Genomic DNA, 17,537 nt, shown 5'->3' on the forward strand with positions numbered 1-17,537 from the left:
GCTATCGAAGATTCAATATCAAAATCTTCATAATTGAATTGATTCAGACAAGCTTCTAAAGGATCCTTGGATAAAATAGTTGGGAGTGATTCCTTAACCAACTCATCAATAACATTAAGAAGGAAACATTCACTATCATTGTGGGGATGATGAATAGTATTAAAGATGTTCAACTTGACTTTCATATTTCCAAAAGATAAATCCATGGCTCCAGTCCTACAGTTAATGCAAGCATTCGCTGTGGCTAGAAAATAATGCCCAAGAATGACTGGAATATACTTTTTGGAATCGTCGATTGGTTCTGTATCAAGCACTAAGAAATCGACCGAAAAGAAAAACTTGTCCACTTTTTTGAGTACATCTTAAACAATGCCTCGTGGTTGTCTGACAGAACGGTCAGCAAGTTGTAGAACAACCGACATAGGTTTTAACTCACCCAAACCTAAATTCTCATACACCGAGTAATGAATAAGATTAATACTAGCTCCAAGATCAAGAAGCGTTCGCTCTATCATATTATTTCCAATGATGCAAGAAATTGTAGGAGCACCATGATCTTTAACCTTTAAAGGAGTGTTATGCTTAAGAACAACACTGACTTGCTCGGTGAGACAAATTTTCTTAGGAACTTGGCTTTTAGATTTTCTCTTAAGAGTGCACAAGTCCTTTAAAAATTTAGAGTAGGCTGGTATTTACTTTATAGCATCAAGTAGCGGAAGATTGATTCTGACCTGTTTAAAGACTTCCATCATATCTTAAATTTTTTCCCCGTGTTTACCAAAGTGGGAGGGTTCCTTGAGACGTTCAGGATAAGGCGTTTTTGGCTCATAAGCTGTCTCAGGATTAGGAGCAAATGAAGAAGTGACTCCACCTTCAACTCCTATGGTGGATTGTGGAATAGTACTTAAGGAAACATCCTTAGAATGTGGATTATGGATGTTAGGAACAATGGAAACCCTAAGCCTCTCTTTTTCTTCCTGTCCTTTTTCAACTTGATTGTCAACCACTCTACCACTCCTCAATGTAGTAATAGCCTAAACTTGCTCATGATGAATACCTGAGGAATTGGTTTCATCAATCATGTAAGTTTACCCTTTCGAGTTGGCTACTGGCTGACTAAACAGCTTTCCATCCTCTTTTCGAGATAGAGTACTCGCTATTTGCCCAACTTGCGCCTCTAGCTTTGCTATAGCTTGTGAATGAGAATTAAGAAGTTAGGTATTGGCTTTAAGATCAATAAGAGCATTGAGTACTTAGTCTTCAAAAGCAGAATTTCTAGGAGAATGTGGAAGATTAGGAGTTTGAGTGGGTTGATTCCTGAACTGAGGTGGACGATAGATACCAGATTGATTGAAAGAGTTATTTTATGGCATAGGATTAGATGAATTTTGATATTGTCCCTGTGATTGAGGAACAGTGGTTCCCTGGCTTTGATTACACCATGATAGATTAGGATGATCTCTCTAACCACAATTATATGTAAAAGCATATGGATTATAAGTTAGTCTAGAGAATGCAGTATTCACTTACTCCTGTGAGATCTCAGATGCTTGTCCCATCATAGGGCAAGTGTCAGCAAAATGGGAAGGATTAGCATAGATGGAACGAACTTCCTTTGGCAAGGCAGTTTGTGGATTAGCAACAAGAGCAAAGCCAGATGATAAAATTTGATCGAACCTACGGTTCAATGCTTCTATTTGGGTTAATTCACTAGATTTGTTTACCTCAAAGACTTTTTTAACTTTTTGCATTCCAGGTGAAGACCTAGACCTAGAGGAAGACGCATGATGCGTTGAATTTTCACTTAGGGCCTCAAACAGTTCCCAAGCGTTAGCCGGATTCTTAAGCAGAAAGGCTCCATTACTAGATGCATCAACCATGTTTCTAAAAGAATCAGAGAGACTATCATAGAAAATCTGTATTAAGTGCCATTGAGCAATATCATGGTGTGGACACTTTCTTAGAAGATTATTATATTTTTCCCATGCATCATGGACCTGTTCTCCCAGGATTTGGGAAAATGTCATGATTTCTATTCTCATTTGACAGGTTTTACCTACTGTGTAATATTTTTTCAAGAACTCTTGTTGCAACATGTCCCATGTAGATGTGGAATTTGGAGGAAGGGAATGCAACCAAGTTCTTACTTTGTCCTTGAGAGAAAATTAGAAAAGTCGCATCTTGAATGAATCATTAGTAAGAGTGGTCAACTTGGTAGTTGAACACAATTCCAAGAATACATTCAAGTGCGTATAAGGATCTTCTCTTGCAAACCTATGAAATGTAAGAAACATTTGGATCATAGCAGGCTTGATCTCAAAATGGGTTGCATCAGCATCCAAAAATACAAAGCACGAAGGAGAAGTGTATGTGGTAGGAATGAAATGGTCCCTTAATTGTGGTTGTGGAGGGACAGGTGGAACCTATCCTCTATTACCATTACCATTACCATTGTCATTACCCGGTGTATCACGATGTTCAGCCATGTTATCAGAGGAACTTCCTATATTATTCAAATGTTTTTAACGTTTTCTTAACTGACTAAGAGTTCTCTCTATTTCAGGATCATGCACTAAAGGTTTTGACCGAGTTTGACGAGTTAACATGCATTAATTCCACTAATCCTAAAAGTGATAAAAATAAAATTTTCCAAGTAAAAGAAAACTCACAGAAGGTTTAATAAACCGAAGCTTTTATCCCTTAAGCATCTTTGTCCTCACTAATAATTTCCTGTACCTGAAAAGAAAAAAAATTGAGGTGAGATATCAGAAAGTCCAAAGACTGGTAAACCAAAATAACTAATTAAAAACTAAACTAAATAACAAATCTCTCCGACAACGGCGCCAAAATTTGTTGTCAGTTTAATTTTACCACTCGCAATAGAACGAATCTTTGTAGGATAACACTATCTAAAGAGGGTCGAACCCATAGGGAGATGAGTATTTATATTTGGCTTTTAATTAATTCTATGATTTATAGGTAACTTATGAAATTGTTTGATTGATTGTCACGATCAAAAACTGAAATTAAACTAAACTTGAACTAAATTAAACTAAAGTGATTAGAGAGAGAGATCTTAGGGCTTTGACTTTATCACAATCATCATAATATGGTTAATTGCTTCAACTCTAGGGATTTAACAAATTATATTTTAAATGAATTGAACTCAATAACGTTCATTCAATTCGGGTTTTAGGGAAAGATATTTTATAAAATTCAATTAAATATAACCTATCTGCGGTTAGCATGGATTATCCGCCTACCTACTCTAATTACTTTGCAAATAATCCATCTTTCCTAAGCATAGACTATGAAAACATTCTTTTATAAAAACGTTGAAACACCATTATATGACATCTATTCTTATGTCTGGTAGGGTTCCGCCAGATACCATCCAGTAAGATAGGTTAAGAATAGAAAACAAACAGTTATATCTAAGACAAGGTAATAACAATTTGAAATCTATTTAAAACATTAAATCCAATTGAGTTGTCTCAATTGCTTATAGTCATATAATCAAAAATATAATATACATTAAAATAATTCTAGAGTTAAGAACAATCAAACCATAATACTAGATTGGGTTACATTAGTGCCCTAAGAGAGGAATTAGCTACTCATAACGATGCCGAATGTCATCTGTTTTGGAGTCATCTCCATCGTCATGGACGGCACTTCTCTTCTCATGATCTTTGCCTTCTAAGGTTGTGGAAACCCTAAAAGCCGCCACCACAGTATCAGCCTTTTAAAGTAATACGAGAAAAAAGGACTTGTTCTATCAAGGCTTGTGCCTTCTTTTATAGAAGAAAATAAAGGCTTGGTGGGCTTTTAGGTCTTCTGGCCCATCTGGAATGAGATACGGCTTGAAAAGAGAACATTCTCGTAACTTAAATCTGACATGTTATGGAAGGGTCGAGCTTTAAGAATAAGGGCTAGAGCTTTAAGGTTCAGGCTCGAGCTTCTCTGGATTGGTGCTCAAGCTTCAAGGATTGGTGCTCGATCTTCACTTTGACACTTAGCCAAAAAAATTTAACTATTTTTCGAAACATCTTTTTCTTCAACACTTAAAATATTCTCGGGCTTCATCTCTTTTAACATTGCTCGATCCAAGCTTCATGGGCTCGAGCACTAGGTACCAGGCTTGAGCTTTAGGTACTCAAGGCTCAAGTTTTGAGTAATGGTGCTTGATCCTTAAGGTTAGGCACGAGGTCTGAGAGCTTGGAAATCAACTTTTCAAATTCCGACGCCTTGTGCTCGAGCTTGAGGGTCAAAGCTCGAGCACCCTTGGTTAGGCTCGAGCACCCTTAGTTGGGACTCCACCTCAAAGGTACAAGGCTTGAGCTTTAATGCCTTGTTGACTTTTTTCCTTTGACTTGTAAAGCTCGAGCCTCAAGACTTTGGCTCGAGCTTTGGATTTTGACTTCTTCCAAACTTCACCATTTAAGCTCTCGGCTTACTCTGGATGACCGGCAATGACTCTATAAGCATCGATATCATCATAAAGTCCTGGTTTTAACCGTTTCTCTAGAAAAGTACCTATAAACACGCATTAAACATAAATTAGTCTAACAATGGATAGAAGTATCATTTTAAGCCTTAACATACATATATTTAGGGGCTCGAATATCAAATATTCAGCACCATCAACCATCATCCTGGAAAAGCCAATGTAGTAGCAGATGCATTAAGTAGGAAGTCTTCAGGGAAGACTATTTTGTGTATATTGTGCATGGGTGGCAAATATTATGGAATTGAGATTGATGGGAATTGAATTGGCAATTACTAATAAAGAAGCATTGTTTGCACATGTTAAAGTGAGACCTTTGTTGCTTGATCGAATTAAGGAGTTGTAAAATCATGATGTATTCTTAGATAAGAAAAGAAAAGAAGTTCAAGAAGGTATGCAAACTGAATTTACAATTGTAGATGATAGGACTTTGTATTTTTAAAGTCGAATTTGTGTTCCAAATGATGTTTATTTGAAGAAAGATATTTTAAATGATGCTCATAATTCTATATATGTTATGCATCCGGGTAGTACTAAAATGTACAGGGTTTTGAAAGAATACTACTGGTAGAACAATATGAAGCGTGAAATTACAGAATTTGTAGCAAAGTATTTAGTATGTCTACGAGTGAAAGCTGAATACCATAAACTAACAGGGTTATTGCAGCCATTGCCAATTCCACAGTGGAAGTGGGAACATGTAACAATGGATTTTGGGACGGGACTTCCAATATCAAAAAGGGGACATGACTCTATTTGGGTGATAGTTGATAGACTGATGAAATCAACTTATTTTCTAGCAGTAAAAACTCCTTATTCTACAAAAGAATATGCTCGTTTGTATGTTGATGAGATCATATGTTTGCATGGGGCTCTAGTTTCTATTGTTTGTGATAGGGATCCGAAGTTCATTTCGAGATTTTGGTGTAGTTTACATAAAGCCATGAAAACTTCTTTAAAGTTCAGTACAGTTTTTCACCAGTAGACAGATGGGTAGTCAGAACAAATGATTCAGATTTTGGAAGATATGTTGAGAGCTTGTGTGCTGGATTTCAAAGGTAGTTAGGATGATTATTTACCGTTGATTGAATTTGCTTACAACAATAGTTATCAGTCTACCATTATGATGGCACCATATGAAGCGTTGTATAGGAGGAAATGTAGAACTCCATTATGTTGGAGTGAAGTGGGTGAAAAAAAGTTATTGGGTCCAGAATTGATTGAAATTACAATAGAAAAAGTAAAAGTTATTCATTAGCACATGAAAGTAGTACAGGATAGACAGAAAAATTATGTGGATGTGCGAAAAAGAAGGGATTTGGAATTTAAAGTTGGTGAATTTGTCTTCCTTCGTATTTCTCCTTGGAAAGGTATTATGAGGCTTGAAAAGAAGGGTAAATTAAGTCCCAGAAATATTGGACTTTACAAAATTCTGGAATGGATAGGAATAGTGGCGTATCGGTTGGAATTACCGGAAGAATTATCCAGATTACATAATGTTTTCCGTGTGTCTATGCTTCGGAAGTATATATCAGATCCATCTCATGTTTTAGTTGCGAAATCGATAGAATTAAAGGAATATTTAACCTATATAGAGGAACCAGTACAGATTCTAGATCGTTGAGAACAAGTGTTACGAAATAAAACTATACCACTGGTAAAGGTTTTGTGGAGGAGTCACACAGTTGAAGAAGCAACTTGGGAAAGCAAGAAAACTATGAGAATGCAATATCCTCACTTGTTTGATATGTTTCATGCATTTTTAATTTCGATGATGAAATTAATTAAAGGGGGAAAAATTGTAAGACCCCGATACAAAAAAATTAATTTCATTAGCATAACTTAATTTTAATTTGACATGATTTATATATGAATATTGTATGGAGTAGTTTATTTTGTGAAACTTATATTTTGTGTCAAGCTTATTATTAACACCCACTTGGAAATAATAATAATAATAATAATATAATTAATAGTAGTGCAACATGTGATATATTTTGTTGGTGGAATACCATGGAATGGGTATGGACCGAAGGTGTGGGTGGGTGTGTTTGATACCAGGTGGTGTGTATGTGTTTGATGATTGTAAGTGTAAATGGGTGTGCCCATGAGGTGATAAAATTATATATATAAATACACAGTATATTATCAAAAGAAGATATATGTGGAGGTTTCCACATTTCTCCTTGCTGGTGCTTGGGGTTTCTAGATATGTATTATTTATTATATTAAGTTGAATTAAAGGTTTGAAAGAAGTTTTGTGGTTAGACTAGTATATGCCAGCACATGGGTTTATAAGCTGCCAGCACAACACATACAACTACATCTATATCTATATGGATAGGTATGTGTGTCGAAAATAGATTTTTCCAAAAGCTTCCTTGAGAAGCTCCTAAAATTCGGACAGCCTCACATAATTTAACTACTAAAGTTTGAAAAGAAAAGAAGGAAAAACAAAAGGCAATCAGAAGAAAAAGATTAAGAAAAGAAAAGCAAAGCGAAGTTAAATAGGAATCTAGTTGAGCGACTATGCTGGTAAGGAAGTTCGTATTTTAAAATTCTTTTGTAGAAGTTCTTTATGTAGATTTCAATTCAATTAATTGTTTTTGGCATAGATTTCATTTATTCCATTCTTACTAATTAAATTTAATTGCTACCTGGTGTGAACGAATACAATTATAATTCCATTCGAATTATTTAGTTGGAATTAGGATTTTACCTACAATTTTGTATCAGACTGGAGATTTAGTATAAGCATGATGATTATGGGTTATTTCTCTTTAGAAAATAAATATAACTTGGGTATAATGTTGTATAGGTAAGGAGAAGGAGACGGAAGCTACAACCATGCTGAAGGACAATTAAATAATTTAAAAAGTAGCCAAGGTGAGTGTACTCACTGGAAGTTTATACTTGAATGGGTATGTTGAAGTATTGAAGATATTTATTTAATGTGGAAATGCTTGTATATATTAAATAAGATCCATACTCTAGCCTGGAAGGAGAGTAATATATTATATAAGGTTCGTACTCTGGCCTGGAAGGAGAGTATTATATTAAATAAGGTTCATACTCTGGCCAAGAATGAGAGTACTATATTTAAATAAGGTCCATACTCTGGCCTAGAAGGAGAGTACTATACTATATAAGGTCCATACTCTGGCCTAGAAGAAAAGTAATATATTTTAATTCATTTAAAGCTGGAAGTTATATGTTATGAAGTTAAATTGAAGTTATCAGATAATATTTGTTTATATTACTCTGATGTAGTAGTGTTGCATTCATTGGGCTTTGAGCTTACTTCTTCCATATCTATACTTTCAGGTACAAAGTTGAGTCGCTACTGCTAGTTCTAGAATCTTGGGTGTGAATGGGAAAAAGAACAATGGAACGACTTTTGTCTAAAATGTAAATATTGTAGTAGAATTTAATATTGTGACGTGTAGTTAATTGTTTTGTTTTTTTAGAACTTACTGATAAGTGCTTAAATGTTGCACATTTCAGCACCTGAGCTAGGTTATTTTGGTCTTTGCATTTATCTTATTTTTATGTTTTAGACATAATTTATGTTTATGTGTATTTCAGAGCAATAAAGTTCAAATAGGTTTAAATCGGTCCACTACCGCATTTTTAGAGACAAGCAGAAAGTTTCAGAACATTTCAGAAGAAATCAGAAAAATGCCAAGGATGTAGCAGAGTTTACTGCGTTCGGATGCGAGTCTCCAACACCTTATGGCTGGACACCATCCTCTACATCCGGATGCCAAGCTCCTAGCAACAGACCAGTTACGGGATTGACATATTTTAAAGGTGACGGGATTAACTCTTTTGGGCTCATTTGTTAACCTATTTGACTCTAATGGACTTGTTACTTAAGGACCCAGTGAACCATTAGTTTAGAGTTAGTTATTATTTTATTTAAGTGAGTTATTATTATTATTATTAGGCATTCATTAAGTTATTATTTTGTAATCGATATATATTTTTACGTTCTGTCTGGGAAAAAGGGCGAAAAAGGAGATTAGGGTTAGAAGAAAGAGAAGAGTCGAGGCACAAGGGTTTCAAGAACATCTACACGCTCATCTCTCTTGAGCATCAAAGAAGAAGAAGAATGAGCAAAGCATGAAGGAGGATCTTGTTAACATCTTGACACCCACAACCATCTTGGTTAAGCCCTAAGTCTCTTGTAATCTAAACCTTTGCAATTTCTATTTTTTGGGGAGATTAATATATTATTGTAGTTGATGTTATGGCCTTGTGATTCCTATTTAAATGCTTGATTTGACAAATCATGGCTTGCGTTGTTTTAATTCTATATATTGATTACATGTCTATGTGTGATTAATCTAGGGTTATGCTCTTGATTAGATGTTAAAGATTAATTATTTCATTAATTCTCTATGTTAATTGCATGTCTATGTGTGATTAGAGGATTATACTCAACACTAGATTCCATTGTTATTTGGGTTTAGTGATGGCCATGGCATGGTTTTTATTGGATGGGATTGTTGATTAATTTGATGGGTTATACTTTATCTTGATGGGTTGTGCTACAAATTAGTTTACTTGACAATCTATGCTTGAATTGATAATCCACACTTATTATCCTTGATTAATCTATACTTGCCATTATCCTCTTGATTAATGTATGCTCTCATTAGATGCAATTGTGGTTAGTTTGATGGAGTATGCTTAGGCTTGATGGGTTGTTCTACACCCTAGTTTACGTGTCATTAGGTAGACAATTCATACTTGCATTTGATAATTCATACATACTTGATTGCAAGTTTTTTTAATGATTGGAGCCACATTTAAATTGCAAAAAAATGTTCTCCCCATTAATGGAAAACAAGTGGTTAATTGCATGAGCTTAGTGGTGATTCCGATAAACCCTAAGAATTCTCTTTTATCTCTTAAACCCCTAACTCTAACTTAGTTTATTTTCATTACATTTTAATTTAATTGTTCACTAGCTTAATCAACCAACCATCTCTTTTATTCTCTCTCTCTCTTTCTCTTATGGTAATCACTTGTTTAAACCAATTGTCGAAGTTTAAGTCCAAGCCAAAGGTCTCTTGGGTTTGATCCCTTCTCACTTCATATAACATAGTATAAGTGTCTTGCGGTTTATAAATGTAAATTATGATGCCCGCTTTGCACTAAGTATTTTCTAAAATCAAAGAGTGTTGCATTATTTTGTGCACACACCTCAAGGAGCATCATAATTTTGGTGCCGTTGCCGGGGATCGTTGGTTTAATTGGAGTTAAATTAGATATTGGTTTTCATTTGACTATTTGTATATTCTTACTATTTCTTATTTTTCTCTCTCTAATGTGCGATTAGGTACTTGATACAAGAAATGCGAACATTGGAGCTTAAAGCGAACATTGGAGCTTAAAGCTATCATTGGAATTTGAAGTTGCTTAAGGACCTTTGTGAGCAATTCTTACCCTAATTGTTAATTTTTCTATGCTTGTGAGATAGTCCTTGTTGAGGCTATCATATTGTTTAAATATTTTATCCAAGCATAGGTTCTTGTCGAGGCCATTACTTTCATTGTTATATGCACGAGCCATTGTCGAGGCAATTATTTTATTGTTTTTGGATTGTGAATGTGAATGGAGCCCTTGTTTGATTCAAGTTTGGGGAAAAATTTTACCCCTTATCCTTATGCATCTCCATCATATCATAATCCTTATGAGAGTGAGTCCAATGCATTTCATGAATCATCATCATATAATGGACTTATTTATTCTTAAAATCCCTCTTATGACTACTACCCTCCCCCACCATTTTATAAAGAACCACTTCCATCACCTTACTCACCCGGATTTGAAGATAAAATGTTAACTCTAATTGATGAACTTAATGAAAGAAGACAACTTATTCATTCTCATTCTCATAGGCTAGCCATGTTAGAAGCTCAAGTTGAGGAAATTGAAAGTACTTTTTCTCGTTAAGAGGAAGAGGAAGAAGAGGCAAGTCAATTAATGACTAATCAAAGTGAACAAAACATGATAATAGAAGAGAGTGAGGCAAGTGAGCTAGTGACTAATCCAATAAAGCATAAATTGAATTATGAGGACATTCCTTGTAATCTTGAGTATGAGGCCATTGATACCTTAAAGAGTGAGGAGTTGTTGACCACTATAAAGGTAGGAGAGGAAAATAAGAAACTTGTAAAAAAGAACCTTCATTTTATTATCTCCAACGACCCTCTTGAGGCGTGCCTTTTGAAAATGTATGAAGGATGTGGTTTTGACATTGAAAGCTCTACATATGAAGTGAACTCTCTAATGAACTCCATAGCTAACTTAGAAAGTGAAGATATGGTGATCATTGAGGAAGAGAAAATGGATGAAAATAGTGTGTTTCTTAATAATTCAATTGAGTCTTTGAAAGACATTGCCTTGCCAAGTGCAAGGCTACCCATTATTCATTTCAGTTTCAAGACCATGGATGAAAGGAAACAAATTGCATCTTACATCATTTCTTTTCAAGTTATTCTTTTGGGAGATGAATTTGTTGTTGTGAGAGAGGATCCACTTGGGAAGATAAACAAACGGATTAATGAGGATGTCTCATATCTGATTTTTGATACTTTTGATTAGCATGTTGCCCCAATGTCTTGTTAGAGATGTTAAACACTAGTATTTTTCGTAGAGTTTCACAACTCTATTTCTCCCTTATTTCTTTTTTTTTTTTCATTTGCATTTTCATTTCTTTGCATTTTTATTTTGCTTGAACATACTTTGTTGTATGTTAAAAAAAAAAAAAAAAAAAAAAAAAAAAAAAAAAACAAATAAAAAATTTCAAAGTAGCATTCCGTCTTACTAAAGACGATAAACTTAGCCATTTAGTTATACATGTTTTAATTCTTACAAAGGGTTTTATCTCATATGGATTTGATTTGTTTTCTATATTGTTTTGGAATGTATGATTCTTATCCCAATTGATATTTGATGTGACTTGCTAGTGTGGTTATTCAAGTAGGTTGTTGATTCCAAGTTTGGGGGTGCATTTTTTCCCAATGGATCACTACCGGGCTTTATGTCTTTTCCACCGCAGTATATTCTTTCAATCTTTTTCATTGTTTTTATTGCACATTGAGGACAATATGTGGTTTAAGTTTGGGGATAAGGTGACTTTGTTGCATTCTATTTAAAGTCGGAGCTTTAATTGTATGATTGAGATGAGAAATCCTTGTTAGCGGTGATTTTGATCTTTTGAAGATCATGATACTTAAAATTTAAAAATTGCTTGACTTGAGAGTGATAAGCCCCGAATACTGTATATTCAAGCGCCCTAAATTACGTTAACAAAGTCCATTAATTGATTATTTTATGTAGATTATCTCCATTTGCATGTTTTTGTACATTTTCAGGTTAAATTGCAAAAAGGTAGCAAAAATGATGACTTGTGGAATTTTGAACAAAAAGGGTACCAATTCTGAAATTCTGGCAGCAGTAGAACCTGACTTTTGTCGCCATTTTCGACCTAGTAAACTCAAGAACTGGACTTCCATCATAACATGAAAGATTTAGAGCTCTGAATTAGCTTTCCAAATCATCAAGTGGTTTGTCATTCGGAGTTCGGAGCAGAGAGTTATGATCTTCTTACCAGAGGTGCGCAGAACTGCCTGGCAGCACTGAAGTGCTGCCTTTCTCCCCATTTTCGACCAACCAGACTTGAGAATTGGGTCTTTATCAAAACATGAAGTTTTTAAAGCTCTGAATCATCTCTCCAAATATTTAAACAGATCATCATTCAGAGTTTGGAGCACAAAGTTATAGCCGTTTTACCAAAGTAGGTCAGTGCTGAGCAAGAAGAGCATGTTGCACATTACACTAATTTCGAGTGCTCGAGGCCACCCTTCGAGTGCTCGAAAATTGACCAGAATGCAGCTCAGGACTCCTCATTTTCAGCCACTTGCTTCATTGGTTTCCTCAATTTGAATCTCCCTCTTTTATGAAGTGGTTGGGAATGTTTTTGGAGGAGAGAGAGGACTTTGTTGAAGGATATTAGGCAACCAAAGGCCACACATATCAGGATGCTTCATTTTTACAAGATTAGAGGAGAGAGAAGAGAGCAAGAAAGGTGTTCTTGAAGCAAAGGAAGGAGCACGAAAATGGAGTCTTTCTTCAAGTTTCCTCCTTCCTCTAGTGCATCAATGGGTAACTAAACTCTATCTAGGGAGGTGATGAAGCCTCCCCTTGTTGTTCATGTTCTAGATTAGGTTCTATTTTGGGGATTTTAATGTATAGATTTTAGTCTTTTCATAGTTTAGAGCATATTACTTCTTGTAATGAACTCTATTATATTTAAATGATTGATGTAAGTTATTTAGCTTGACTTGATGATTCTTATATTAATCTTATTGCTTGTATTCTCATGGTGACAATGGGGAGAAAACTATGAAATGTTTTCAAGGCATGTTGATAGAAAAATGGATAGTCCATTGCTTAAGAATTTCCTTTGATGGGTTATGCTAGTTTCCTACTTCATGTGCTTTGTCATTTGCTTGAATGCTTGATGGTCTTTAGCTTAAGATAATATATTTGACTCTACATCCTAGTTTAGGTAGTTCAATGTGTTAGCTTTTGAAGGATCATTCTTGTGCCAATTTAATGGATCTCTTAACAAATATATGGTAACTAAGTGTTGTCATATATTTCTTGACCATTGAATATATTGTCCATCCCCAATTTAGACTTAATCTAGCATGTACTTAGGGTGTAGTGTGAATTCATCTCCTTAGTCTTCTCTACCTAGATCTCTCTTTCTAAATTTCTTACAATTTTATTGTTTTATGCATTTTAATTTCTTAGTTTAGTGACAAACACACAAACCCTTTATAAACCCCTCATCACTCTAAAATGACTTTAGATATTTAGGTTGCCTTAAGACTAGCGCAGTCCCAGTGGTTCGACTTACCCGTCCAATAGCCCTATTTGACAATGATTCGTGCTATTGCGAAGAGGGTTGATTTATAATTGATTTCGACCGTCGATCAGAGAGTCCAATACTCCTTGTATGCTTAGTGGATGCCATTTAGGAGTAAATTTTTTGAAAGATTGATATCTTGCTTACATTTGTTGTCCACATCATCCTGATTTTGTGATTATTTTGGGATTCACTCTAGAATTCTACACTAGCATAGGCGCATAATAGCATTCATTTGTGGGGTACATGCTTTGTTGACTATTGATTTGATTATATCCCAATTGAGCTAGTAGTGCATTGAAAACTTTCATTCTTGACAAAGGTGGATAACAAACCATTTTCACTAAGTAGTCGGGATTCTAGCCTCATCAAGCACTGAATTTCTCGCGCCGAAAGGTGGAGGGCCCAAACTCTAGGTTAAAAAAAAAAAAAAAAAAAATGCAAAAGCAAATTAAAAAAAAAAAAAAAAAAGTGAAAACTTTTCTCAAAAAGTAAGAAGTGGGAAATGATTAGATGGAGGTTGTTTTGATTTGTAACCTAATTAATTTGAGTTTGTAAGTCCTTAGGGGTGTTTAAACGCCTAATGCCCTAAAGCCGTCCGGTTTGGGAGTCATTGACCTAACGCTCGACCTCATGGATCACTAGAAAGCTTAATAGATCAACACATTGCACCATACTTCCATCTTTGATCCTCCAAGTTAGTAAAAAAAAAGTCGAGTGAAAAAAATAAGCGCACATAGTTGAATAAAGCTTTAATAAAAGGTTCATTCTTTGTCTTGATGATCGGTACTAGATTTGTGTGCCAGTTTGAGGTCGAATGTTATCATTTCTTTAGTTAGCTTAGATAGCAACATATTTGATGCCGGTTCACTTAAAAAGGATTCTAGAGTTGTTTTGATTTGCATGATCATTGTCCTGATTTGTGGAGGACCATACTTGCTAACTTAATGTTGAGATTCTAGGATATTGCTTGGAAATGGTTGAAAAATTGTATACTTGAGGTAGTTCTCTCCTAATGCTTGTTTTGTATATTAGTGTCTCTTTAGTGAGAAAGAACTCAATGTTTGTGGATATCATTTTTGGAAACCCTCACGAGACTTCACTCGTCTACTAGGGGTAACCTAGGGGTTTAAAAGGCTTGTTGTATGTGTTAAATACAACCGTAATCCCTACGAAAGTGGTGTTATCTTTATTTATTTTATTAGTTCATAGTTGTATATATATTTGTTTCATTTCTATGCTGTAGTTCATTACTAGAGACTAGCAATATCTAAGTTTGGAGGCGTGATAAGTGCTTAAATGTTGTACATTTTAGCACCTAAGCTAGGTTATTTTAGTCTTTGCATTTACCTTATTTTTATGTTTTAGACCTAATTTATGTTTATGTGTATTTCAAGGCAATAAAGTTCAAACGGGTTTAAATCGTTCCATTACCACATTTTTGGAGACAAATAGAAAGTTCCAGAACATTTTAGAAGAAATCAGAAAAATGCCAAGGATGCAGCAGAGTGCACTGCGTCCAGACACCATTTCTTGTGTCCGAACGCGAGTCTCCAGCACCTTGCGTCCGAATGCCAAGTTCCTAGCAGCAGACCAGTTACGGGATTAACATATTTTAAGGGTTACGGGATTAACTCTTTTGGGCTTATTTGTTAACCTATTTGGCTCTAATGGGCTTGTTACTTAAGGGCCTAGTGAACCATTAGTTTTGGGTTAGTTATTATTTTATTTAAGTGAGTTATGATTATTATTCTTATTAGGCATTCATTAAGTTATTATTCTATAATCGATATATATTTTTACATTCTCTCTCAGAAAAAGGGCGAAAAAGGAGATTAAGGTTAGAAGAAAGAGAAAAGTGGAGGCACAAGGGTTTCAAGAACATCTACACACTCATCTCTCTTGAGCATCAAAAAAGAAGAAGAAGAAGCAAAGCATGAGGAGGATCTTGTTGACACCTTAACCACCACAACCATAATGGGCTAGCTCTCCACTTAGGGCTTGGTTAAGCCCTAAGTCTCTTGTAATCTAAACCTTTGTAATTTCTATTTTTTGGGGAGATTAATATATTGTTGTAGTTGATGTTATGGCCTTGTGATTCCTCTTTAAATGCTTGATTTGACAAATCATGGCTTGTGTTGTTTTAACTCTATATATTAATTACATGTCTATGTATGATTCATCTAGGGTTATGCTCTTGATTAGATGTTAAAGATTTATTCTTTCATTAATTCTCTATGTTAATTGCATGTCTATGTGTGATTAGAGGATTATACTCAACACTAGATTCCATTGTTATTTGGGCTTAGTGATGGCCATTGTAACGACCCAAACCTGTGGGTCCAGACCGTTACCCGGGTCTTTGTCCTGACCCGAGGTCAACTAAGTCATACCACCTAGTTCCAATGTCCACGCCGGCCATAAGAATCAATCTGAGTTTCCAAAGTACTGCAGAATGCATCCTTACAAAGGTGATCAAACAATGCGAGTCAAAAGGGTGTTCAGCCGGCTGATGGGCTTTCATCAGCCGGCTGTTAAGATATGATTAGCCGGCTGACCTACATGGTCGATCGACCGAAACGAGGATCAAGTTTACAAGCCCTCGGGACTTTCACTATAGGCGTTTCGGTCGGCTGACGATGGGGGTTCGGTTGGCCAAACCTAAAGTTTCGGTCGACTGATGGTGAGGATCAGCCGGCCGAAACATGGCCTTCGAACCTAGAACTCACTGGAATAAACTTTCCTGGCCGTGCTTGAACATTCCCAACCTATACCAAACCTGTTTGCAATCTATTTCCGAATTCGCGGCAACAAAATATGATGACACAAATTTAAAGGGCATCATTAGACAATTATAATACAACATTCATTTCCCATTCATCAAAGAGTATCCACTTAGTCCCAAATCTACCACATTTTCAATCAAGTGTCACGGTCCAAATACATGTCCTTAGTTAACAAAATAGGTACACTTTACTATAATTTGAGATTTTACAAAAATGGGAAATATACAAAAGGTACAAAATGAACTCCTAGTCATCCTCACGCTTGCGGAAGATCGGCATCCACTACTTCTTTATCGGTTCCTGAAAAATGTTAAATAATGGGGTGAGCGTAAAGCTCAGTAGATGGTGCCTAAGACACACCTCACGTGTCCCCGTAAATCCAAACAAGGAATAGGATAATGGGAATTAGGATCATACTCTATCGGGAAAATACAGCATTAAATCCATTTCAGCATGCACAATATGATGCCATGAAATGCAATGCATGCCGATGTTGCTCCCTATTTTCAACATTCAAATCTATCACTTTCAAATTGTTAATATAACCCACCCTTTGGTTACCCCGCAGCGACACGAGAGAAGGATTGGCTAGTGTCCCTGACCCTTGGTACCCCCGCGGCATCATTTTGGGCCCAACTAACTCAACCATACTAGGGCAATCTCCCTAGTTCCCTCTAGGCTATATTAACACTCCGGCCCTTTGGTGACTCCGCGGCAACCGGGTTTTCTCAAAACCATTTTAATCAAAACTTCTTCCCAAAATTCCCTTTTTTTCATTTTAAATCACATTGATCCCGTTTCATGCCCAATGATAGTGCATGGATGCTTCATGCCATGTCCAAGTTCATCATTCCATAACTAACTCAAACTTAATTAATATAGCATAATTCACAAGAATTTTTAAGTAAAACTACAACATGCTTTCATACAATCGAGATCTAGCATGATAGACATATAAAAATCAACATTTAGGCATGCTCTTCACATGTTTCAATTAATACACATAACTACACATCAACATATATACAACAACCAAGTAATTTGCTAGATTTTACACAAATTAGTCATGCTAGACAACAATTCATAAAGGATTAACTTACAAAAGAACAAGATTGTATGATTTAGGAACCCCTACCTCAAGATTGTACAAAAACCCCCAATTCGTTGCCTAGATCCCAATTCTCCTAAAGTGCACCAAACACCAAATTGCTCCGATCAATTTAGAGAGAATTGTTGTGGGCTTCAATTTGCCGCAAACGGCACTTAAAAATACCAAGTATAGAGAGAGAGATCTAGGATT

The sequence above is a fragment of the Cornus florida genome, unplaced genomic scaffold (assembly GCF_030987335.1).
Source record: "Cornus florida cultivar Cherokee Brave unplaced genomic scaffold, ASM3098733v1 CherokeeBrave_3.0.0_Hap2_Chr11, whole genome shotgun sequence".
Lineage (NCBI taxonomy): Eukaryota > Viridiplantae > Streptophyta > Magnoliopsida > Cornales > Cornaceae > Cornus > Cornus florida.